Source organism: Saimiri boliviensis, chromosome 1 (genome assembly GCF_048565385.1).
Source record: "Saimiri boliviensis isolate mSaiBol1 chromosome 1, mSaiBol1.pri, whole genome shotgun sequence".
In the NCBI taxonomy this organism is placed as follows: Eukaryota; Metazoa; Chordata; class Mammalia; order Primates; family Cebidae; genus Saimiri; species Saimiri boliviensis.
Window position 1 is genome coordinate 166,991,056 of NC_133449.1, and position 24,452 is coordinate 167,015,507.

General features: G+C 46.0%; 1 long non-coding RNA gene, 1 other non-coding gene and 1 pseudogene across 2 annotated transcripts in view; all 3 read left to right on the plus strand.

Moving 5' to 3' along the window:
* LOC141580202 (uncharacterized) overlaps window positions 1-23,619 on the plus strand; it is a 92,527-nt gene extending 68,908 nt beyond the window's left edge. Inside the window, exon 3 of the long non-coding RNA XR_012512307.1 lies at window positions 23,023-23,619. This is a non-coding gene — a long non-coding RNA (uncharacterized LOC141580202). The remainder of the gene's footprint in view (window positions 1-23,022) is intronic.
* LOC101036230 (large ribosomal subunit protein uL1 pseudogene) lies at window positions 4,652-13,550 on the plus strand (annotated as a pseudogene).
* On the plus strand, window positions 12,931-13,034 carry LOC120365887 (small nucleolar RNA U13). Its single transcript, XR_005580725.1, has one exon. It is a non-coding gene; the product is annotated as a small nucleolar RNA U13 (small nucleolar RNA).
* Window positions 23,620-24,452: the final 833 nt, after the last annotated feature.

A 24,452-nucleotide genomic window follows, 5' to 3' on the forward strand; every position in this document is an offset into this window, starting at 1 on the left:
GGTTCTATTATTTTATTTTATTTATTTATTTATTTTGAGATGGAGTTTCACTCTTGTTAGCCAGGCTGGAGTGCAATGGCGCGATCTCGGCTCACCGCAACTTCCGCCTCCTGGGTTCAGGCAATTCTCCTGCCTCAGCCTCCCGAGTAGCTGGGATTACAGGCGTGCGCCACCATGCCCAGCTAATTTTTGTATTTTTAGTAGAGATGGGGTTTCACCATGTTGACCAGAATGGTCTTGATCTCTTGACCTTGTGATCCACCCGCCTCGGCCTCCCAAAGTGCTGGGATTACAGGCGTGAGCCACCGTGCCCGGGCGGTTCTATTATTTTATAACTAAGGGGTAGAGAAATAACTTAACTAGGGTCAGGAAGGTAAGAAGTTTCAGGGCAGAACTTAAGTTCGAGTTTTGGTCTAAAGTCCCATGCCTTACCCTTTACACTCAGTTGCATTTTTTTATATTTCTTTTTTGTTTTTTGAGTCAGAGTCTCACTCTGTCATCTAGGCTGGAGTGCAGTGGCACGATCTCAGCTCACTGCAACCTCCACCTCCTTCCTGGGTTCAAGCAATTCTCAAGCCTCAACCTCCTGTGTAGCTGGGATGACAGGCACGTGCCACAATGCCCAACTATTTTTTTTTTTCTATTTTTAGTAGAGTACAGGTTTCACCATGTTGACTAGGCTATCTTGAACTCCTCACCTCAAGTGATCCACATGCCTCAGTCTCCCAAAGTGCTGGGATTACAGGCATGTGCCACCATGCCCAGCCCATTTCTTTGTATTTCACTGCCCAAAGATGTCAAAACATGCAGCATGCAGGTGCCTACAAAGGGCTATCACCACAAAAACCTTGGCTCCTGGTTCAGACCCACCATTAGGGCCAGAGCCTGGGAATTATGGGTCAGTCCAGCTCTGAGATTTTGATTCCTGTTGCTGGAATGAGGGGAATAAACCCAGCTCTGTTAGGCACTCAATCTTTTGGGATTTTTCAGTTCTCTCTGGGACAGTAGATTTTTTTTCGTAAGGTCATCTCTGATAGAAGTATACCTGGAACATTGGCATGAGGAAATCAATCCATGCAAAGCATATCATGAGGTATATATTCAGCATCATGAGGATCAACTCAGTGAGAATAAGCTCAGAAGGTTGTAGGAAGAGTGTAGGACTTGGAGGAAGAGCAAAGACCCTGTACTCGATCTGAAAGGGGTGGGGCAGAGGGGACAAGGAGAAAAGGAAGGTGATGGGAAGAGGTTGCAAAAGGGCATGTGGTGTATGTGCAACTGGAGGAAGCAACTGGGTGACTAATGGAGAGCAGCTTTATTACTTTGACTTTTTGAAATAAGAACCAGCTTATGAAGGTGGGGAGGGAACAGCCTGGGAATAAATTAATTGGGAAAGGAAATTAAAGCCATGATTTCTGCTCTGCTGACAAGCAGATGTCAGCTTGCCTCTAGCCTCTTGCTATATTCAGTGCTTTTCTAGAGATAAATGGTGGAGCTCAAAGAGGTTCCAACAGGGCCTGTACTGAATACTTGAAGGCTCTGGGATATTTTGGTCATGAGAAAAGAGGGCTGGAAGTTGAGGACCAGGCTACTAGGCTCTGCGGATTTTTTTTTTTTTTTTTTTTACATGAGCTATTTCACAATTACCAGTAGATTTAACTGCAGAACTGAAGGGAGATCAGGTAAGCATTTATAAAAGAGGAAATTAAAATGCTGGTATCCCTACCAAGATGACTCTAGGGAGAAAGGAAAGAGTTGGAAGCACCTTTGCCAAGCCATTGAGAAGCTAGCACTGGGGGCAGAGGGTGCTTGAAGCAATCCAGCCTTAAGGCACTCTCTTAGATGCAGCCAGGGCAGAGAGCAGGGGGGCAGGCAGTTCCGGCAATAGCTGGCTGAGGAGGATAGAAAGGGAGGCTGGCTCAGTGACCTAGCCTGGGAAAGCAGCCTCTGTGCTGAAATTCATTAAGAGTTCTCTGCCCTATATCCCAGCACTTTGGGAGGCCACGGCGGGAGGATCGCTTGAGCTCAGGAACTCGAGACAAGCCTGGGCAACATAGGGCAATATAGATAGACCTCCTTTCTACTAAAAAAAAAAAAGTTAGGTGGGCATGTTGGCATGCGCCTGTAGTCTCAGCTACTTGGGAAACTGAGGTGGAAGGAGGAAGGATTGCTTGAGCCCTGAAGATGAAGGCTGCAGTGAGCTATAAGTATGCCCCTGGGCAACACAGTGAGATCCTGTCTCAAAAAAAAAAAAAAGAAAAAAAAAAGTTATTTGTGAAGACTTACTCCCAGCAAGGGGAGACAGACAGAGTGTGCACCAGGATCCAGGCATCTTCAACATGGATGTTTTGGATTTTTTTCTGCATCCAGATGAAGGAACTTACTTACTAACAGCTGGCAGAAATGGGCAAAAATCACAATTTGATGGGTTAACCAAGGTCTGTAGGCTTCTTTTAGGTGTGCAGACCTAGCACAGGGAGCAGATTTCCCCTGGGGTAGACCTTGCTGACTCAAGGTCTATACAACCTGAAAACCTGCCTCTGAAAGGCAAGATTGAGAGCCTGGGATAGGAAGAGAATTTAGATGGTACCATGAATGCCAGAAATCTCAGGCACGGGATTCTGATGAACCAGAGAGTTGGATTCTCCTGTTGGACATGTGGTTCATAAATAATGCTGGTAGGCCGGGCGCGGTGGCTCAAGCCTGTAATCCCAGCACTTTGGGAGGCCGAGGCGGGTGGATCACAAGGTCGAGAGATCAAGACCATCCTGGTCAACATGGTGAAACCCCGTCTCTACTAAAAATACAAAAAATTAGCTGGGCATGGTGGTGCGTGCCTGTAATCCCAGCTACTCAGGAGGCTGGGGCAGGAGAATTGCTTGAACCCAGGAGGCGGAGGTTGCGGTGAGCCGAGATCGCGCCATTGCACTCCAGCCTGGGTAACAAGAGCAAAACTCCGTCTCAAAAAAAAAAAAAAAAAAAAAAAAAAAAAAAAAAAAAATGCTGGAGGCCAGATGCGATGGCTCACGCCTGTAATCCCAGCACTTTGGGAGGCCAAGGTGGGCGAATCACCTGAGGTCAGGAGTTCAAGAGCAGCCTGGCCAAAATGGTAAAACCCTTTATACTAAAAATACAAAAATTAGTTGGGGGTGGTGGCATGTGCCTGTAATCCTAGATATTGGGGAGGCTGAGGCAGGAGAATCTCTTGAAACCAGGAAGTGGAGGTTGCTGTGAGCTGAGATCGCGTCACTGCACTCCAGCCTGGGGGACAGAGTGAGACTTCATCTCTAAAACAAATAAATAAAGCTGGAATCAATGAAGTATGTATTGAACACTTTTTGGGGGTTAAATGGGGGATTTGAGAAAAACAAAGAGATATGAGACTGCTCCGACTCTTGAAGAAATTAACGTGTCTTCTGATGGGATGGGCCCCTTCCTCATGCCCCTTTCCCTCTTCACTGTTTTTACCTGTGTGATCATTCGCCTCTACACACTCTCTCCTCTTTTCCTTTTGCTTCCTTCTCTGGTTTCTTCCTGCTCCCTTTGGTCAATTTCTTTTCTTTTCTTTTTTGAGACAGTCTTGCTTTGTCACCCAGGCTGGAGTGCAGTGGCATGAACACGACTCACTGTGGCCTTCTGGCTCAGGTGATTCTGCCTCAGCCTCCTCAGTAGCTGGGACCACAGGTACACGTCACCACACTCAGCTAATTTTTTTAAATTATTATTATTTGTAGAAATGAGGTCTTGCAGTCTGGGCGCGGTGGCTCATGCCTATAATCCCAGCACTTTGGGAGGCCGAGGCGGGTGGATCAAGAGATCGAGACCATCCTGGTCACATGGTGAAACCCCATCTCTACTAAAAATACAAAAATTAGCTGGGCATGGTGGTGCACTCCTGTAATACCAGCTACTCAGGAGGCTGAGGCAGGAGAATTGCTTGAACCCAGGAGGCGGAGGTTGCGGTGAGCGGAGATCGTGCCATTGCTCTCCAGCCTGAATAACAAGAGCGAAACTCTATCTTAAAAAAAAAAAAAAAAAAAAAAAGAAGGTCTTGCTATGATGCCCAGGCCTGGTCTCCAACACCTGGGCTCAAACTATCCTTTCACCTCAGCTTCCCAAAGTGCCGGGATTATAGGCATTAAGCCACCTCTCCCAGCCCCTTTGGTTATTTTCTTCTCTGAAGGTCTGGATGTCTGTTTTCTGTCTCCCACCTTGTCTTACCTAACCTTTGGGCACTTTGCCGCTTGGTTTTCCCAACTTCTCTCCTGTCCTCAGGGGATGATAACCTCCAAGTTGCTATAAGTCTCCAGAGAAGGTTAAAATTCTGTGATCCTGCAAGTGTGTCTGGACTTGGATGGGGACACGTGTCCCTGATTTTTCAATTAGAAATTGCTGGAATGAGCTGTAAGGGAGGGAAAACTTTCCCCCTACTTTTTGAGATTCAACTATTGAGTCTATGAAATACAATGACAACAGGCAGATTAACAGGAGGAAAATTATACAAATTTATTGCATGCACCCGGCATCGCATGAAAGAAAAGTGAGTACCTCCAAACCCAGTGAGATGTAGAAGTTTCTGTGCCCTCTTCATAGTGCGCATGTGAGGGGAGATGTAGGCAACTTAGGGGACTGTGAATGATTTTGGGGCAAGATGAATGGGCCCTCAGAACAGGTGACATCATAAGAGGGTCTGGGTATGAAGTGGGGCTCTAGTTTCCTCTCTGGGTTAGTCTTCCCTGGTTGATGAGGTATCTGGGGAGGGGATTCATGACAGTGGAGTTCCTCTTGGAGGATCTGTCCTTAGGCAGATGAGGGAAGTTCAGAGAAAGCCTCTCCCTGCATTTGCTGTTTCCCAAGTTTGAGGCCCAAAGTATCACATTTTGGGGTGGCATTTTCTGAACTTCTTCAGAGCTAATCTGTCAGAAGGCAGGTGGAGCCCGGGTCAGAGGAATCTGAGCATGCCCACGTTACATAAAAGTTAGGAGTCAACAAGCACATCCTGCTCCACTTTGTTTTCTTTTTTCTTTTTAGAGACAGGCTCTCGCTCTGTCACCCAGGCTGGAGTGCAGTGGCACGATCATGGCTCACTGCAGCCTCAACTTCCTGCCCTCCCTACTTTTTTAGTGTAATAGCTGAAAGATATGGAATGTGGACTTGATGAAGGGTGACTCATTAAAATCATAATAGCAATTAGGAACAAGCAGAAAAAGACCATAGGCAAGGACAGTTTCATGGGCAAGATCGTATGTTTTCCCACATTTTATATTTGGCAAGCGTGTAGGAGGGATCAACATATCCAGACTCTACTCTCCAGCTGTAAGTTCAGTTTCAACAAAAACCTGAATCTGAAGCCCTCGACCCGGGCCCTCTTTCCATTTCCTGAGCACTAAAGCTCCTGTTGGTGCTCTTGGCATTGATGGCTTCAAGGCGAGGGTGAACGGGCTTGTGTTAGTGATTTTGTGGATGAAAGGACACCTGAATATTACTTGTGCAGCCTCAGCACTGCCTCAGGCATTAAAGGCTATGAAATCTGCACTGGTGTTTTGATTAGGGAGTGGAGTTGTCTCAGATCACTTTTTTTTTTTTTTGAGATGGAGTCCCCCTCTGTCACCCAGGCTGGAGTGCAGTGGCACAATCTCGGCTCACTGCACCCTCTACCTCCTGAGTTCAAGTGATTCTCCTGCCTCAGCTTCCTGAGTAGCTGGGACTATGGGCACATGCCACCACGCCCAGCTAATTTTTCTGTATTTTTAGTAGAGACGGGGTTTCACTGTGTTAGCCAGGATGGTATCAATCTCCTGACTTGAGGGGATCCACCTGCCTTGGCCTCCCAAAATGCTGGGATTACAGGCGTGAGCCACCGCGCCTGGCCTCAGACCACTTTTTATACCCTATGCAAGAAGGAACTGTCAACCTAAATAACGATCAGAGAGACTCTCTAAAAGAAAAATACCTTTATTTTGGAATAGAGCACTGCAATGGAAATGTGCATGCCATAGTAAACTGTGTGAGTATTCAGGGGGGTAAAGGAAGACAAAGTCTTCTGAGACACCAGAGTGCAGTGGTGCGATCTTGGCTTACTGCAGCCTCCGACTCCCAGGCTCAAGAAATCTTCCCACCTCAGCCTCCAGAGTAGCTGGGACTATAGGCATGTACCATCATGCCTGGTTAATTTTTTCTTTTTCTTTTTTTTTTTGAGACACAGTTTTGCTCTGTTGCTCAGGCTGTAGTGCAATGGCGTGACCTTGGTTCACTGCAACCTCTGCCTGCTGGGTTCAAGTGATTCTCCTGCCTCAGCCTCCTGACTAGCTGGGACTACAGGTGCGAGCCCCCATGCCCAGCTAATTTTTGTATTTTTAGTAAAGATGGGGTTTCACCATATTGGTCAGGCTGGTCTTGAACTCCCGACCTCATGTTCCTCATGCCTCAGCCTCCCAAAGTGCAGGGATTACAGGTGTGAACCACTGTGTCCGGCTGCCTGGCTAATTTTTATATTTTATGTAGAGATGGGATTTTGTCATGTTGCCCAGGCTGATTTCAAATTCCTGGACTCAAGCGATCCGCATGCCTCAACCTCCCCAAGTGCTGGTATTACAGGTATAAGCCACTGTGCCCAACCTGACAAAGGCTTTTAAAGAAAAAATTAGGAAGATTCCCTAATTATTTTAAAATAATTATCCTTGGCTTTAAAGATCAATACCAAGGGTGATGGTGATGCCACAGGCAGTTGCTGGGCAGATGTCCTCGCAGAAGTATTTTTTTAAGTAATGTTGTGAAGGCCTTCGTGCAAGGTTGTGGGTTTTACAGTCTTTTGTGATTTTTTTTTTTTAAATCAGGTATAAAAGCACGAAAACCCTCTCTTCATGGTCTGCCCTGAGTTTTCTTAACATTAGTGACTATTTTAATTTTGACAACTTTCACAGAACTTAATTGTAGTCCCTTAATCCATAGTTGTCTCTGATTCTGAACTGCCCAGAAAGAAGGGACTTTAGTTAGCTGGTTGATTCCTTGGGCTTTTTCCTTTCAGTTATTTATTCACAACTGGTGTCAGACACTGGAGATGTGAGAACAGAAAAAATCGTGGTACCTGCCCTTCAAGAACCACAGTCTTGTAGGGGAGATAAGGATAGAAACCACAAACACAGGGCCCTGTGAAGTGGCCCACGCCTGTAATCCCAGCACTCTGTGAGGCTGAGGTGGGTGGATCACCTGAGGTCAGGAGTTGGAGACCAGCCCGGCCAACATGGTGAAACCCCGTCTCTACTGAAAATACAAAAAATTAGCCGGGTGTGCTGGTACATGCCAGTAATCCCAGCTACTTGGGATGTTGAGGCCGGAGAATTGCTTGAATCTGGAAAGCAGAAATTGCAGTGAGCCAAGATTGTACCATCGCACTCCAGCCTGAGCAACAAGAGCGAAACTCTGTCCCCTCCAACCAAAAAAACAGAGGTCACAGAGTAGAATTTGGTGGAGGCAGTTGTTCCAGGGTCCCAAGTACAATGGGGCTTAAGAGCTGTCTCCTGTCCTGGTCCTCCAATGAGGACTTCCTTCCTCCCTTCTTCTCTTCCTTTCTTCCACAAAGATGTAGTGAGCACTATGAGCCAGGCTCTGAGTTAGGTCCTGCAAATACACAAATGAACACATACCACTCCCTGCCTAGAGGAGATCATGGGCTAATTATGTTCTTCCCAGACTCCATGCTAGGGCATTCACTGGTCTATTTTACTACCATGATGAAATGAAAAAAAGCAAGAGACAATGTAGTGAGTCTTTAAAGAAAATTAAATGTATTCAATATAAGATCTTTTCTCTTTAGTTTGAGGTCCTATTCCTATGTACATTCTTTCCTCAAAACATGTTGATAAGGCCGGGCGCTGTGGCTCAAGCCTGTAATCCCTGCACTTTGGGAGGCCGAGGCGGGTGGATCACAAGGTCGAGAGATCGAGACCATCCTGGTCAACGTGGTGAAACCCCGTCTCTACTAAAAATACAAAAAATTAGCTGGGCATAGTGGTGCATGCCTGTAATCCCAGCTACTCAGGAGGCTGAGGCAGGAGAATTGCTTGAACCCAGGAGGCGGAGGTTGCGGTGAGCCGAGATCGTGCCATTGCACTCCAGCCTGGGTAACAAGAGCGAAACTCCGTCTCAAAAAAAAAAAAAAAAAAAAAAAAAAAAAAAAACATGTTGATAGTAGATGGTAGTCACCATTGACTTGTTTGTTTATTTCCTTGCTTGCCAAAATGAAAATTAAGCAATATTTGTCATATCACAAAAAGTGTGTGTGTGTGTGTGTGTGTGTTGGGTGGTGTTACTGGTTAAAGATTCAATTCCTCTGGCCAGTCACGGTGGCTCATGCCTGTAATCCCAATACTTTGGGAGGCTGAGGTGGGTGGATTACTTGAGGTCAGGCGTTCCAGACCAGCCTGGTCAACATAGTGAAACGCCGTCTCTACTAAAAATACAAAAAATTAGCCGAGTGTGGTGGCAGGCAGCTGTAATCCTAGCTACTCTGGAGGCTGAGGCAGGAGAACTGCTTGAACTTGGGAGACGGAGGTTGCAGTGAGCTGAGATCATGCCACTGCACTCCAGTCCAGGCACCAGTGTGAGACTCTGTCTCAAAAAAAAAAAAAAGATTCATTTTCTCATTCCAAAAGTGGGACTAAGGCAGGGCATGGTGGCTCATGCCTATAATCCCAACACATTGGGAGGCCAAGGTGGGTGGATCACCTGAGGTCAGGAGTTCGAGACCAGCCTGGCCAATATGGTAAAACCCTGTCTCTATTAAAACTACAAAAAAATTAGCCGAGGTGGTGGCACATGCCTGTGGTCCCAGCTACTTGGGAGGCGGAGGCAGGAGACTCACTTGAGCCCAGGAGGCAGAGTTTGCAGTGAGCTGAAACGACGCCACTGCACAATAGCCTAGGAAACAGAATGAGACTCTGTCTCAAAAACAAAACAAAACAAAAAACTCCACCAACAACAAAAAAGCCAAAGAGAGACTGGAGTGACCTTTTCTCATCTAATAAAGTGGACCTGGCTAGGCATGGTGGCTCATGCCTGTAATCCCAGCACTTTGGGAGGCCGAGGCAGGCGGATGACCTGAGGTTAAGAGTTCGAGACCAGCCTGACCAACATGACGAAACCCCGTCTCTACTAAAAATAAAATAAAATAAAAAAAATTAGCTGGGCGGCTGGGCGCGGTGGCTCACGCCTGTAATCCCAGCACTTTGGAAGGCAGAAGCGGGTGGATCACGAGGTCAAGCGATCGAGACCATCCTGGTCAACATGGTGAAACCCCGACTCTACTAAGAATAAAAAAAATTAGCTGGGCATGGTGGTGCGTGCCTGTAATCCCAGCTACTCAGGAGGCTGAGGCAGGAGAATTGCCTGAACCCAGGAGGCGGAGGTTGCGGTGAGCCGAGATCGCGCCATTGCACTCCAGCCTGGGTAACAAGAGCGAAACTCTGTCTCAAAAAAAAAAAAAAAAAAAAAAAAAAAAAAAATTAGCTGGGCGTGGTGGTACATGTCTGTAAATCCCAGCTGCTCAGGAGGCTAAGGAAGGAGAATCACTTGAACCTGGGAGACAGAGATTGTGGTGAGCCAAGATTTCACCATTGTACTCCAGCCTGGGCAACAAGAGCAAAACTCAGTCTCAAAAATAAATAAATAAAATAAAGTGGACCTTAATTAAGGAACATGGATTTACCAGACATGACAAATGCAGGCTCTCATGCCACTCCCTACCCTCCCTAGATCTAGAAGGGAGGAAATGGGAGAGCCCCAGGCCTCAAGAGAGGCAGGATTAGCCCTTTTCTTGTTACCGCTGTGCAAGGCACCAAGAGCAGCAGCCTCTCAAGACCCTGTAGGAGGCAGTGCGGGAAGTCCTGCACAGGAGCAAGAGCAAGTGCCAGTAGCTTTTGGAAACAGTGAAGCTACAGATCAACTGGAAGAACTGTGACTCTCAGAAGGATGAACACTTCTTGGGCACTACCATCTGAAGTTTACTCCCTGGCCCAGTTTCTCCACGTGTGTCCTGGGGGGCCAGCAGCACTGGGATGAGGCCAAGGCTGTGGATGTCTCCCACATGGACATCAAGGTGCTGAGGAAATTTGGCAAGGGCAAGACACTCAACAAGTATGATGCCTTTTTGGCCTTAGGGTCTCTGATAAGGCAAATCCCACAAATCCTGGGCCCAGGCCTAAATAAGGAAGGGAGGTTCCCTTCCCTGGTGACGCACAGTGAAGACATGGTGGCCAAAGTTGATGAGAAGTCTGAAATCAAGTTCCAGATGAAGAAGGGGCTCTATCTGGCCATGACTCTTGGCTATGTCAAGATGACAGACAATGAGCCTCCGTACAACATCCATCTGGCTGTCAACTTCCTGGTATCATTGCTCAGGAAGAATTAGAAGAACATCTGGGCTTTATATGTCCAGAACACCATAGGCAAGCCCTAGTGCCTATATTAAGCCACATTCTAATAAATCTTAGTGCCACAAAGAGAAAGAGGAAGACAGAGACAGATAAACAAAGGGAGAGAGACTTGGAATTCAGCAATCTCCTTTCTAGACAAGGGCTCTTCCTCCTGACATCACAGAGATGTCTGATGTTCTAGGAGTCTACAGGCCCAAGAGACCTGGGTTCATCCATCTGGTTGAAGAAGGACAGCAATTCTACAGATGGACCCACCAGGAAAAGCTGGTGAAACACCAACAGCCTCTTTTACAGGATAACGGAATGTGGTCACCAACTTTTATCAAAATTAGCCAGGTTCTCAGAGTTTCCATGGCCCAGGCACAAATAATCCACAAACCAATCCCTTCAAATTATACCCCTGAAATAGTCACACGCATGCTCTTAACATAGCATTAGCACCTAAACTCAAACTATAACACACCCACAAGGCTGCATCACCCTGCTTTTAACTTAAAGCTTGTGGGTTTAAACTAATGTAGGAGTCAGTCTGGGGACCAAAGGGTGAAAGTCTTATGATGAGGTGGCGATTTGCTTAGGGAGGAGGATGCCATACATGCATGACATCCAGAGGTTGGGAACCAATGGTCTCACAGGAGAGTTAAATGTGTAAGCAGGCTGGGTGCGGTGGCTCACGCCTATAATGCCAGCACTTTGGGAAGCCTGAGGTCAGGAGTTCGAAACCAGCCTGGCCAACATGGTAAAACCTCGTCTCTACTAAAAATACAAAATTAGTCGGATGTGGTGGCACATGCCTATAGTCCCAGCTACTCAAGAGGCTGAGACCGGAGAATTATTTGAACCTGGGAGGTGGAGGCTGCAGTGAGCCGAGATCGCAGCACTGCTCTCCAGCCTAGGCAAGACAGAGCGAGACTCCATATCAACAACAACAACAACAAAAAGTATAAGCAATTATTTCAACACAGTGTAATAAATGCAAAAACAGAGACAGAAAGGACTGTAGTGTAGGGATAGGGTGATGAGCTTAGCATGGGTAGAGGTGAGGGGCATCTGGTGGAAGTGCCTGAAAGGGGGACTAGAAAAGGAGGTTGGAGCCTGACTGTGAAGCGCTAGACCAGGAGTAGGTTCTCAGGAAGCAGAGCTGAGTGGAGAGCTGCTGACCAGCGACCTAGGGAAGCTGGGAGAGTCTTTCCCAAGGAGTTGACCCTTGGGACGAGTCTCTTTCCTCACCTTCTGCCTTAAGGATCTCTTCTCTTTTTTCTTTCCCCCTGCCCCACATTCCCTACGCATGCTAGGCCCAGAACATCCTCACAGGCTGCTGCTCTAATTACTTCATCCCATTTTAATTCTGCTGAGTTAGGAGCCTGTGAACTCAAGAGGAAATTCATGCAAAATACCCAACAAATTGAATGTGCTGGCGTTTTAGAACAGGTCTGACCCTATCTGCCCCCTTCGTCTTCCCTTCCTGTGGCCCTGCCCCTGACCAATCTCAGCTGGAGAAATCAAAGGTAGAATGTGCTGGTGGGAAGAGAGGGTGGCATTGATGAAGTAAGATGCTGAGTTTCACTGAATCATTTGAGCCATTGCTTGGAATGAGGACAGGGTGGGAGCTTTCTGATGGGAGCCTTTTTAGAACTGATGGAGTCCATCTCTAGAGACTTGAAATACTATGTGTGTTTGTGAGTTGTAATGTTTCCTTGTCCCTCAAGATACTTACAAGTTAGGAGAGATTTCTTATTCCAGCTGTTTGTCCATGGAGATGCTAAATCACTGAGAACAAATGGATGGGTGTTTTTTTTGGTTTTTGGTTTTTTTTTTTTTTTTTGAGATGGAATCTCTCTCTGTTGCCCAGGCTAGAGTGCAGTGGCATGATCTCAGCTCACTGCAACCTCCACCTCCCAGGTTCAAGTGATTCTCTAGCCTCAGGCTCCCAAGTAGCTGGGACTACAGGCATGCACCACCACATCTAGCTAATTTTTGTATTTTAAGTAGAGACGGAGTTTCATCGTGTTGGCCAGGCTGGTCTTGAACTCCTGACCTCAGGTTGATCCGCTCGCCTCGGCCTCCCAAAGTGCTAGGATTACAGGTGTGAACCACTGTGCCCAGTGGATGGCTATTTTAAAATCAGCCAATTCTCAAATTTGAGACTAGCCTGGGCAGCAAGGCAAAACGCTGTCTCTATTTAAAAAGTACAAAAATTATCTGGGTGTGGTCCTGCATGCCTGTAGTCCCAGCAACTCAGGAGGCTAAGGTGGGAGGATGGTTTCAGTCCGGGAAGCAGAGGTTGCAGTGAGCCGAGATGGCACCATTGACCTCCAGTCTGAGCAATAGAGCCAAGATCTGTCTCAAAAACAAAACAAAGCAAAAAAATCAGTGATTCTCAAAATTTTCAGTCTCAGGACTCCATTATACTCCGAAAAATGACTGAAGTCTTTAAGAGCTTTTGTTTATCTGGGTAACGCTATTGGTATTTACTGTATTCAAAATGAAAACTAGGATCTTTTTATAGATCATAAGTAGGATGATTGGGTTTTCATGCCCGTGTGTGATATGTGCTTCCTTCAAACCTTGTTATGATGGTGGCACATTACCCATCTGATGTGAAAAAAAAAGAAAGAAAGCCTGAGACATTGAAAGAATATTTATTAATACATTTAAATTTAAAATACCAAAAATAAGCCATTATGTGTTAACATAACTAACACATTTTGGTGAAAAATGTGCTATATTTCCCCCCCCCCCAAATAGTGATGAAATTGGCATGTTTTACATTTTTACAAATCTCTAATAACTGGCTTAATAGAAAATACCTGGATTCTCACCAGGTGCAGTGGCTAAGGCCTGTAATCCCAGCACTTTGGGAGGCCGAGGCAGATGGATCATCTGAGTTCAGGAGTTCAAAACTATCCTGGCTAACATGGTGAACCCCGTTTCTACTAAAAATACGAAAAAATTAGCCAGGCATGGTGGTGCACGCCTGTAGCACCTATAATACCAGCTACTTGGGAGGCTGAGGCAGGAGAATTGCTTGAACCTGGGAGGTGGAAGTCTCAGTGAGCCAAGATCGCATCATTGCACTCCAGCTTGGGCAACGAGCAAAACTCCGTCTCAGAAAGAAAAAAAAAAACCCAAAAACTGGATTCTCTTATCTTATTCTCTTATTGCAATTAATCTTTTTTTTTTTTTTTTTTTTTTTTTTTTTTTTGAGATAGCGTCTGTCACCCAGGCTGGAATGCAGTGGCATGATCTCAGCTCACTGCAACCTTTGCCTCACGGGTTCAAGTCATTCTCCTGCCTCAGCCTCCAGAGTAGCTGGAATTACAGGTATGCACCACCACACCTGGCTAATTTTTGAATTTTTAGTAGAGACAGGGTTTCACCATGTTGGCCAGGCTGATCTGGAACTCCTAACTTCAAGTGATCCACCTACCTCAGCCTCCCAAAGTACTAGGATTGCAGGTGTGAGCCACCACACCCGGCCTAATCAATTTCAATATGCTGTTTTGGTTGTGCTTCTGGATTCAAGTGATCTGCCCGCCTTGGCCTCCTAAGTTGCTGCAATTACAGGTGTGAGCCACTGTGCCTGGCCAATGCTGTCATTTCCTAAATATCTCTTTTTAATTCATGACATGAAGAAAATCTAGCCTCACCAAGTTGGAAAAGTGAGAAATATTTTAGTCTTCAGATATTTGTGGATATTTTTCTTGGACACTACACCAGAAGTTGACACAAATAGTTTTTTCTTTCGTTTCTTTTTTACTCACCACTATACTAAAGAGGAAATATAGTTTCTTAAAGGTATATGGAATCTGAAATCATATCAATCAACTCCTATTCTATTACATTAAAATCCATTGGTTAATCTCAAACTTTGAAGAGATTTTGTAACATTGTTCGTTGGTCATTTGGAAAATATAGGTCCACTGAATTATATATAGCTTCTAAAGGTTGATGTATTTCATTACACAATACTTTTAAAGTTACATTCATTATATCACTATCAATCTCATCAAAGAAGTCTTTAAGTATTGGGAAGTTTTCAAGTTCATGGTGACAGATACAAGTGTTCCAAAATTCTAATTTTTCACTTGAAAGCTTGAATTTTATTATTGGCAACAAATACTGTCAGTTGTTTTCCTTGAAGTAATAAGCTCACTTTGTTCATTTTTGGAAAACTATCTGCCAGACACTCAAATATGAAAAATCGTAGTTTGTCTCTTTGTTATTCTTTCAAGTAAAAATAATTCTCCTTGCTGAGTGCCATGGCTGACACCTGTAATCTCAACATTTTGGGAGGCTGAGGCAGGAGGATCCCTTGAGCCCAGGAGTTAGAGATCAGCCTGGCAACAGAGTGACAACCTGTCTGTACAAAAAAATAGACAAAATTAGCCCGGTCTAGTGGTGCGCACCTGTAGTCTCAACTACTCTGGAAGCTGAAACTCCATCTCAAAAAAAAAAAAAAAAAAAAAAAAAAAAATCTGATAGGCAGGAGCAGTGGCTCAAGTCTGTAATTCCAGCACTTTGGGAGGCTGAGGTAGGAGGAGCACTTGAGAATGGGAGGTCAAGGGTGTATTGAGCCAAGATCGTGCCACTGCACTCCAGCCTGAGTGACAGAGTAAGACTCTGTCTCAAACAAACAAACAAACAAACAAACAAAAACAAAACCCAGGCCGGGTATCGTGGCTTGCACCTATAATTCAAGCACTTTGGAGGCCAAGGCGGGTGGATCATCTGAGGTCGGGAGTTCAAGACCAGCCTGACCAACATGGTGAAATCTCGTCTTTAAAAAAAAACAAAACAGGCTGGGCGCGGTGGCTCAAGCCTGTAATCCCAGCACTTTGGGAGGCCAAGGCAGGTGGATCACGAGGTCAAGAGATTGAGACCATCCTGGTCAACGTGGTGAAACCCCGTCTCTACTAAAATACAAAAATTATCTGGGCATGGCGGTACACGCCTGTAGTCCCAGCTACTCAGGAGGTTGAGGCAGGAGAATTGCTTGAACCCAGGAGTCGGAGGTTGCAGTGAGCCGAGATTGCACCATTGCACTCCAGCCTGGGTAACAAGAGCAAAACTCCATCTCAAAAAATAAATAAATAAATAAATAAATAAATAAAACCAAACCAAACCAAACCAAACAAAACAAAACAAAACCCAAAAAACCCAGAACAAAACAAAATGATATTCCATGAAAAAAGAGGCTACCTCTGCTTGAAACAAAGACAATTGGAAAAGTGCTTTTCCTGGGGACTATCGCTGTACTTGGGATACAGCAGAAATGCTTTATGTGTTCTATTTCGTCAGAATTTTTTTTTTAAGAGTTCCCCTCTTGTCGCCCAGGCTGGAGTGCAATGGTACACCCTCAGCTCACTGCAATCTCCACCTCCTGGGTTCAAGCAAGCTCACTGCAATCTCCACCTCCTGAGTTCAAGCAATTCTCTGCCTCAGCCTCCTGAGTAGCTGGGATTATAGGCGTCCGCCACCATACCTGGCTAATTTTTGTATTTTTACAATATGGGGTTTCACCATGTTGGCTACACTGGTCCCGAACTCCTGACATCAGGTGAGCCACCCGCCTCAGCCTCCCAAAGTGCTGGGATTACAGACTTGAGCCACTGCTCCCAGCTGTCAGATTTTTTTTTTTTTTTTTGAGATTGAGTTTTGCTTTTACTGCCCAGGCTGGAGTGCAATAGCGTGATCTTGGCTCACCACAACATCTACCTCCTGGGTCCAAGCAATTCACCTGCCTCAGCCTCCCGAGTAGTTGTGATAACAGGCATGTGACACCATGCCTGGATAATTTTGTATTTTCAGTAGAGATGAGGTTTCTCCATGTTGGTCAGGCTCGTCTCAAACTCCCGACCTCGGGTGATCCACTTGCCTCAGCCTCCTAAAGTGCTGGGATGAGCCACAGGCGTGAGCCACCGTGCCCAGCAGAATATTTTTTAAAAAGTACCCAAGGGTTGAGGTTTAGTAGAAATTAATAATCTTTACTGTTTGATCAAGAACATTCGTTTTTTTTTCTTTTCTTTTTTATTTCAGGCCCATACTGGCTGAAAGAACATTGCTAAGTAAACGGGAAATGCTTTTAGTGCATGTACATGGCAGTGAAGTGTACGGTGACTGCTAGTACAGGTTAGCACCACTGTTTTGATTTGTGCTGAGGCACAGGCTGTTTTACTCACCATTGCTTTTGCACCGTCAGTGCAAATGTCAACACAATGAAAAAGACACATCATATCTTACACTATTATGAAAATAGTTTTAGCTGGGCACAGTAGCTCATGCCTGTAATCCCAGCACTTTTCAAGGCCGAGGTGAGATGATGGCTTGAACCCAGGAGTTCAAGAACAGCCTGGGCAACATGGCGAAACCTATTTCTACAAAAAAATACAAAAATTAGTCGGCTGTGGTGTTGTACACCTGTGGTCCCAGCTACTCAGGAGACTGAGGTAGGCGGATCATTGGAGCCTGGGGAGGCAGAGGTTGCAGTGAGTCAAGATCACACCACTGCACTCCAGTCCAGGCAGCGGGAGTGAAATCCTGTCTGATAAAAAAACAGAAACAAAAAACAAAAGCAGAAAAGGAAAGAAAATAGTTTTAACCTCACAGTCCCTTGAGAGGGTCTTGGGGATGCCCCAGGGTTCCATGGAGCACGTTTTCAGAACCACTGCCCTAAATGACACATCTGAGTTCCTCAGAGTTGGTCCTAAGCCTCTTTCCTTCTCACTCTACTCTCTCCTTAAGCAAGCTCATATACTGCCTTTGAACTACCTCTGAGTAAATGACCTACACATTTGTCATCTCCAGCCTGACCTCTCCCTGGAGCTCCAGATCATGTATCCAGCTGCCGGCTCAATTTTGGCAGTTGGGTGTCTCAAAGGCAATATGTCTAAGACTTTACTTCTGGTCTTCCAACCATTTATATAAGCCCAAATCCTTGTCACTGTGTTCCTCCTCATCCCGTATCTAATCAAACATTAAGTCCTGGAAATGTTATTTCCCCTCTCTTCATCCCTTCCTTCCTTTCTTCCTTCCCTCCTTCTTTCCTTCCTTCCTTCCTTCCTTCCCTCCTTCCTCTCTCTTTTTTTTTTTTTTTTGTTTTTTTGAGACAGAGTCTTGCTTTGTTGCCCAGGCTGGAGTGCAGTGGTGTGATCTTGGCTCATTACAACCTCCGCATCCCAGGTTCAAGTGATTCTCCTGCCTTAGCCTCCTGAGTAGCTGGGATGACAGGCATGCACCACCATACCCTGTTAATTTTTGTATTTTTAGTAGAGATGGGGTTTCACCATGTTGGCCAGGCTGGTCTTAAACTCCTGACCTCAAGTGATCTGCCCACCCCAGCCTTTTAAAGTGCTGGGGTTATAGGCATGAGACACTGCTCCTGGCCAATGCTGCTGTTGCCTAAACATCTCTTTAATCCATAGCTTCTCTCTGTCTCTACCACCATCACCACTATTAAAGCAAGATACCATTATCTCTTGCTGCATTACCACAACAGGCCTCCTTCAATCTGTTCTCCTCATTGTAACCAGAGCAATTCAAAACGCAAATCTGATGATGCCAAAACCTTGTTTAAACCCTTCAACAACCTCCTATTGCTCTCAAGATAAAGGTCCAAATCTTTAACATGGTCTGGTTCCCCAATCTAGGTCAGATTCTAAAAGTTCTCATAGAATCAGGCCCCCTTCTTTCGTAACACTTACCGTGGTTTTTATTTGTATATTCGTTAGTAGGATTATTTGATTATTATCTCTCCCTGGTGGGACTGTAAGTTCTGTGAAAGCAGAGACAGCCACAAAGTAGACATTTTATAAATATTTGCTGAGTCAATGATTGATTGAGGACTAGGACAACTCCTTTGAGCATGGAATAACTGCTGAGAAATAATTCTTCTGCCCTAGGCCCTCAAGTTGGCAAGACCTATTTTCATTTTTATCGTCTCATAGCATTTCAAAGAAAAATGCCGCTTTGTCCAGGCATTCCATCATAGTGTCTTCCTAAGCATGGGGCACATTTATCTTCCTTTTGACACAGGCACTCTCTTTGCTCCCCATCACTTGTCCTGCCAAAGGCTCTTGAAGAGGGTTAGCTAGCAATACTGGTTCTTCAGGATTATGAGAGGGGACTCCATCTTCCTCTCCTACTAGGTGCTTGGCTCGGAGGCCCACAGAGAACAAAATGTATTACTAGAGAACAGAGAAAGAACAAAGGGAACAAGAGAGAACAAATTATGGTCTTTCCTACAGAAGGGAAGGGAAGGGAAACCCATGTTTATCAAGCAACTACTGTGTGCCAGGGACTTTGAGACTTTTCTTGTTCCCTTTCATCTTTTCCTGGGCTTTTAATCTTTACAAAAACCCTATGAGGTAGATGTTATTGTCCCGTTTATATAGATGAGGAAACGACGGGCCCACAGAGGTTAAGAAACTTGCCTAAAGATGCACAATATGTGTATTAGTACTGTTTGCCTACCCACCCTACAACCCCTTCTAAGGGACTTTGTACTGGCCAAGACTTTGCAGCAGGCCACATTATACACCATATGACTTCACCCCCACCCCAGTTGTTTAAATCACCACTTATCTACCCAGGCCTCTTCTGCCCCAGGTGATTAGACCAGAGGGCGATTCCAACCTTAGTCCGGTTGGTCCACGGGCTAGCCAGTCACCTCTGACTTATTGCCTGGTGCAGAAAGACAGCTGGCCAATAGAATTCCCTCTTAGCAACCTCAACCCGAATCAGAGTTCCCCAAGAGGGAGCAGAGCTTGGAAGAGACGCGGAAGCTCCCAGTGTGGTGGAATCACACTGAGGGCGGGCAGAGCCTGAGAAGGAAGAGCTGTGACCTCTTCACCCCTCAAGAGCCCCTGAGGAGTCTTGAATTCAGATTCCTCCTCAGCTTCAGCTCCTGCCCCTGGGGTTTTCTGAGAGGCCTCAGTGGTTCCACGTGTATTTTTAGACTGAACTTCTATGCCTGAGCTAACTCAAAGGATCTCTTTTCCCCTAAGAGTCCGCCACAAGTGGTTACAGAGTGGCAGAGTCAGGATTCAAACCCAAGCCTGTCTGCCTCCCTAGCCCATCCTCCTTTCACTGTTCCACAGAGGGTAAGCCTTTGAGTGGTGTCAAGCCCTTGAGCCTACTGCCTTCGAATGAGCAAAGCCAGCTTTGGAGCCAGGCACTAATTTAAAGGACAGTGTGAGGGGATCCTCACTTTCTGAATGCTCTGAGGTGGGCCAAAGACTAACAGTGCTTGGTCTTGCTTTGGGAAGCTTTCCTGAGTACCAGCCATGCTGTCTAGAAGCCTTCCTGCTTCAGACCACAGTTCAGTGTGTGACATCACATATGAAATTACTAATCATCAGTGACATCACTCGATGATGCCATTTCCATAATGGCCCTAAATCTTGGTCAGCTCAGGATGGGAAACCACAGAGCTTGAGAATCAGGCAGACCAGGATTCAAGTCCTCTTCCTGACTGTCTTTGGGAAAGCCAGGACTGCTTTTCCTGTCTGCCCCTCAGTGTCCTTGTCTGTAAAAATTGGGAGTCAAGCATGGTGGTACACACCTGTGTTCCCAGCTACTCATGAGGCTGAGGCAGGAGGATTGCTTGAGCTCAGGAGTTCAAGACCAGCCTGGGCGATATAGAAAGACTTTGTCTCAAAAAAAAAAAAAAAAAAAAAAAAAATGTGGGGAAATAGCTCCTACCTCACAACAAAAGTCACAGAGACAGATTGGTAAGCTCCTGCACTGCGGGAGTTAATGGATACGGAGTTTCATTTGGAGAAGATGAAATTCCAGAGTGGGATGGTGGTGATGGTTGTATAATACTTTGAGTGTACCTAATTCACAAAACTGGATACTTTAAAATGGCTAAAATGGTTGGTTTTACGTTATTTTATATATATATATTTTTTTTTTTTTAATTTTTTTAATTTTTTTATTTTTTGAGAGGGAGTCTCACTCTCTTGCCCAGCCTCTAGTGCAGAAGCACAATCTCGGCTCAGTGCAACTTCCATCTCCCAGGCTCCAGTGATTCTCTTGCCTCAGCCTCCCGAGTAGCTGGGATTAAAGGCACCCACCACCACACTCGGCTAATTTTTGTATTTTATTAGAGACAGGGTTTCACCATGTTGACCAGCCTGGTCTTGAACTCCTGACCTCAGGTGATCCACCTGCCTTGGCATCCCAAAGTGCCAGGATTATAGCCATGAGCCACCGTGCCTGGTCTATGTTATGTCTATTTTACTAAAACAACAACAACAATAAAAAGGTCTTACCTTGGGCCTCCCATGTAGCAGGTACCTTAGAAATGCTGATTTTTTTCATCTTTATCCCATGTAGCAGAAGCCAAGGTCTAGATAACTCCGGTGCCCTTAAACCAAGGCAACCCTCTGGCCTCTCCTTCAAGACCTTGAGACATACAGCCCACCACAGCACCCTGCCCCAGAGAACTGGAGACCCATCAGAGCAATGAAGTAAAGTCTCCAGACCTGGGAGATCAGGACACTCCTATGAGCTAGCACTTTCAAGGCAAGAGCCTTGAAAGGACTTGGGGCTTCGGTGGCTGAGAAGAGCTGGGCCCAAGACTTGACCAGGCCTGGCCCCAGCCCCAGGACACCAGGCCATGGGGCAGTGTCCAGCATTCTGGCTGCAGAGGCCCTCCCCATTTGGAGAAAGGAGCACTGGGTGGGCTCCTCATCAGAAAAGAGGAGCTGGTTGAGCTGCATCTCCACTGAAAACTCCAGGGCTCCTCTGGGAGGCTCCTTTCTCTCTAATCATCAGTTTTCTGACTAGCAATGCTCATCATGTGCTGTGTGGGGCTGGCCTGGTTCCTCCACCTCTTCCTCACAGCAGCCCCCTGCCTCCCCCAAAGCCAGTGCCTGTGTTAATACGATAATGCCATGATAGTGACCAGGAGATGGTTTTAGCTAACTGATTAGGCCCTCTGGAGTGGCATCTGAGGCATAGGCTTAATTCTCCTTGGCAAGGAGGCAGCTGGGGCCCAGGGCTGGAGAGCACATGCCACTGGCTGGGAAATTGCATCTGGGAAAGCACTGAGGGGGAAAATTGGAAGTATCAGAACTTCCCAGGTTGCTATTCCACAGAGGCCAAACATCGTTAACAGCAGCACTAATTATGATCCAGGAGAGTCAGGCCTGGCTGCCTAGCCTGCCAAGGCAGTCCTTGAGAGCGGCCTCGGGAGTCAGTAGGACAGAGGCAGAGCTGCAGGCAGGCTGGGGCTCCCAGCAGCAGGGTAGATTTGGGAGAGGAGAGTGCAAAGCGCTTCAGACTCATGTGGAAGGGAAGCTGGATAGATTGAGTTGCTGGGTGCCCTTATGCCCTTTAGAGGCTTAGAACTATGACAGGAAAGGTGGAAATTAGATCCCTTTAATAATGTCTACCTGTCAGGAATTCAGAATCGTCTATATTTGTCTCCACTTCCTCTCTTCCCATTCCTGCTTGTCCTCAGTGCTCCAAGGCAAATTCTCTTGTCAATGTCACCAGCAATTTCCATGTTGCTAATTTCAGTTGTCACTTCTGAGTCCCCATTTTACTCACCCTAGCAGTGGCATTTGATATGGTTGGTCACTTGTTTTTCAATAAAACACTCTTCCTTTGGCCTCCATGACACACCCGGTTCTCCTCCTACTTCCATCATCTCCGTGGCCGGCTCCTCACCTCCCCATCTCTGGATGCCTCCAGGCTGTCCTTACACCTCTGTTCTTCTTCATCCCTCCTCACTCCCTAACTAATACCATCTATCTCTGGAATTTAAAGCCAGCTTTGTTGATAGGTCCTGGTCATACCCAGCAACCCAGCAGCGACTTGCCATCCCCACGTGAGTCTTTCTCATAGTCCTCTCAAATTCATTGGTCCCTGAGTCTTCCCCAGGGCAATCAATGCAAATCTGTTCTACTAGAGCCCCAACCTTGGAGTCATTCCTGGTTCTTCTCTTCCATTCATGTCCCCTTATCCAATCCTTCAGGACATGCTGTCAAGTTCTACCCTTTAAATTATCTCCAGGATCTGGTCACTTATCCCCAGTTACACCACTAACACTCTCATCAGAACCACCCATTGTCATTGCTGGCCTGGGAAATTACAATAGCCTTTGAATTAGGTATAACAAAGGCCTTCATGGTGGCTCACGCCTATAATTACAGCCAAGGTGGGCAGATCACTTGGGGCCAGGAGTTCAAGACTAGGTTGGGCAACATGAAAAACTCCATCTCTACTAAAAAATACAAAACTTAGGCTTGGTGACACATGCCTGTGATCCCAGGTACTTGGGAGGCTGAGACACGAGACTCAGTTGAACTCAGAAGGCAGAGGTTGCAGTAAGCCAAGATCACAACACCCTTGGCAACAGAACAAGATTCTGTCTCAAAAAAAAAAAAAAAAAAAAGAACTAGGTACAATATAGATGAGACTGTGATATTACTGTCCCCCAAATACAGAGTTGTACACAAGATAGAAGCTTGCTTCTTTCTCATGTATGAACCTGTGCAGGAGTAGCCCAGGGTTAACATAGTCACCACACAATGTCAAGGACCTGGCTCCTCATGGCTTGTTGCTTTGTCATCTTTAACAGGTAACTTCCATCTTGTGGCTTAAGGTGGTGTCTCCAGCTGCCACCGTCACACCCACGGGATTGTAACCTGTGGAAAGGGAAGAAGGAAGAAGTGGAGGACAGGTCCATTCCTTTAAGAACATGAACCTGCCAGGCACGATGGCTCATGTCTGTAATCCCAGCACTTTGGGAGGCCGAGGCAGGTGGATCACTTGAGGTCAGGAGTTCGAGACCAGCCTGACCAACATGGAGAAACCCCATCTCTACTCAAAATACAAAATTAGCTGGGCGTGGTGGTACATGCCTGTAATCCGAGGCAGGAGAATTGTTTGAACCTGGGAGGTGAGCCAAGATGGCACCATTGGACTCCAGCCTGGGAAACAAGAGCAAAACTGTCTCAAAAAAAAAAAAAAAAAGTAACTACATGAGGTGATGTAATGGATGTGTTCATTAGTTTGATCATGGTAATCATTTCACAATGCATACAGATACCAAAACATTACATTGTACAGCTTAAATACTATATAACATTTTTATTTGTAAATTATGCCTTAATAAAGTTGGGGAAAAAAACACAAAGAAATAGCACAATGTGTCTAGTTGTGCTGAGCCCTCAAGAACATGACCTAAGAGTTGCAGTTATCTTCTCACATCCCTTTTGCTGGCATTTTGTCACGTGGCTGTGCTTAGTTGCAAGGGAGTTTGGGAAATGTAGTCCTTTTTCTGAGCAGCCATGTCCCCGGCTAAAATGTGGAAGGAAAGGATGAATTTGGGGGGAAAATTCCTGGCTCTGCCCGTCTCCTAAGTGGTTTTCCTATTTCTGCTCTGCCCCCTACAGGTTGTTCTAAACACAGCAGCCAGAGTAGTCCTGGTAAATCAGAAGGTGTCACTTTTCTGTGTAGAACCTTCTAATGACCTCATGTCTTACTCAGAAAGAAATCTAAAATCCTTACCATGGTCTACAAGGCCCTGCATAATTTGAGCATCGGTTTCTCCCTGATCCCATATCCTACTTTCTTCACCTTTACTACCCCACTCCAGCCTCATTCACTCCACTCCACACCTTGCAAAATACCCCACCTCAGCGCTTTTACAGCTGCTATATCCTCTGCCTGGAACATTTTTCCCCCAGATAGCTGCAAATGTGGCTCCTTCACTTCCTTTCGGATCCTGCTCAAATGCCACCCACTCAAAGAGGCTTTTCTTGGACCCGATTCCCACCATCCCCAGCCCCCTTACCATCTTTTGTTTTTCTCTGAGGCAATGAACATCACCTGAAATATTACATGTTTACTTACTTTATATGTGTTTTTCCCACTAGAACATATGATCTGGGGTCCACATACAGCAGGTGTGCTACACATGCTTGTGGAGCAAATGAACATATGAGGACAGCAGTGCACGGGCAGCAGAAGGCTGCTTCTTCCTTAGTCATTTCAGGAGGACCCATG